The sequence below is a fragment of the Artibeus jamaicensis genome, unplaced genomic scaffold (assembly GCF_021234435.1).
Source record: "Artibeus jamaicensis isolate MK-2021 breed Jamaican fruit bat unplaced genomic scaffold, CSHL_Jam_final contig_387, whole genome shotgun sequence".
NCBI lineage: Eukaryota > Metazoa > Chordata > Mammalia > Chiroptera > Phyllostomidae > Artibeus > Artibeus jamaicensis.
Window position 1 is genome coordinate 24,993,506 of NW_026521812.1, and position 1,925 is coordinate 24,995,430.

At 37.9% G+C, this 1,925-nt stretch overlaps 1 non-coding gene across 1 annotated transcript; it reads right to left on the reverse strand.

Moving 5' to 3' along the window:
- Nucleotides 1-949: 949 nt before the first annotated feature.
- Nucleotides 950-1,052, reverse strand: LOC119059440 (U6 spliceosomal RNA). Its single transcript, XR_005084406.1, has one exon. It is a non-coding gene; the product is annotated as a U6 spliceosomal RNA (small nuclear RNA).
- Between the last annotated feature and the right edge of the window lie 873 nt (nucleotides 1,053-1,925).

A 1,925-nucleotide genomic window follows, 5' to 3' on the forward strand; every position in this document is an offset into this window, starting at 1 on the left:
TGTAGTGAGTGTATTAGGTTAGAGTCAGTAAAGGGCCACCAACGCTAGTTCGTGCAACCTCGGAAACAGCGCCCGTCACAGCGAACAAGGCCATCAGTGTGCCTGGACACTTACCTTCCATTATTACTTATTCATTGTCTACTATTGCTCATCCATTGGCTGGTTACTGTCTACCCATCCAGTTAGAACATTCTCCTGGTAGTCCTAAAAGAATATTGCAGGGTATTAAAAACAGTTATTCCCAACATTGTGGAGACAAGTTCTCAAATCAAGTAACATGGGTTTAGCCTGCTCATTTGTTTTTTATTTATATACCAAAGTTATGTATTTTACTTTTTTTTTTTAAGTGCTTGACCTGCTAGATACTGGGTGTAGTGGCAACCTGTGAACCAGTCAGACTGTCTCACTTGCAGGGCAGGCATGGTGTCTATATGTATGTTAACAGGTCAAGGATAGTTGCAACACTTAATCTGATTTTAGAAAGGAAAAAAATGTCCCCTTTTTACAAAATGTCTCCACCACTTGATAGCAAAGTGACCTTTAGCAAATTGCTCAACAGTCTGAGCCTGTATTGTTGTTTTCCATCTGTTCCCTTCAAAGGGCAGAGGAAGCCAAGCAAAAAGCTTGGACGATTAATTGCCTAGCATAGTGCCTAGGAAAAGGTAAATGCTCAATAAATTATTCCTATTATTATTATTGAAATGAAGCAATTTACACTTCTTCCTACTTGTAATTTTATTATTTTTTAAGGTTTATGAAGGAAATGCAAATTGACACATTAACACAAATATCCAGGTATAACACAACTCGATTTCCATTTCACAGATTGTCTTACATGAATATTTTTATGGTGAAAAGTCACAGGTCTGCTAGAGTGCCACACTGTGTGCTTTGGCTGGTCTCTTCTGAGCTGATGAAAATGTGTGAGGACAGGGTGAGGGGTGCCACACAAAATATGGAACGCTTCACAGATCTGTGTCATCCTTGCTCGGGGCCATGTCATGGTCTCTGTGTTGCTCCAGTTTTAGTGTATATGTTGCTGTAGTGAGCATGGCTACTTGTAATTTTAGTCTTGTCTTTACTTCTGTGCTTTATATAGAGGTTTGATTAGAGAGAAAGTGAAGCTCGTAAAGCACTTTGCTTCAGTCCTGTGTTGTGATAGTGACTTCCACTAACTAATTACACGTCATTTCAAAAGTAGTTACTTAAATTTGTTTTGAATATATAATACTGCCTTTGAATTTAACTTTCCCCTATACTTTTATAAAATAATAGGGTATGTTCTTTGTATTATATCACTAGTTATTTCACAACCAAACATGGTAACTTTTTTGGTGGGGGGATTTTTTTTTCTGGGCAGTTAGCTGAAAATCTAACAAAAGTGAAGTCTGAAGCAAGAATTGATAAATAACCCCCCCATCACCTTCTTTGTGCTTTGGAGGGGGAGGGAATTAAATAAAGCGTGGGGCAAAGTAGGTTTACAGTTGTTCATTAGGAAAATAATACATGAATAAACTCTGTTTTCTGTACTCACAACTGTAAACCTACTTTTGCAGAAATATGAAACTTGCAATTAAGAAACATAGCTGTGTTTTAATCCCTGCTGTTTTGGGAAGTAAATGTGGACGTTTGGAATGAAAGTTGTTTTCCCTTTAAATGAATGCAATTATCACTAGGTAGAAAGAATATCTCCAGTTTAAACATCTCTCCTGAGCTCCATATTTCCTCTTCCACAAACGATACTGGGTCTACTACACAGGACTATGTATGCAGCCACACTCATCATCTCCTCTGCCCCTCTCCTAACACTCTAGATTTTTCTTCAGCCTCTCAGTCACCCATACCATAAACCAGAGTCTTCTCTTTTCTTTCTCTATTTTAAGCCAATTATCAAATCTTAATTATGCCTCTAATATGTCTCCTCC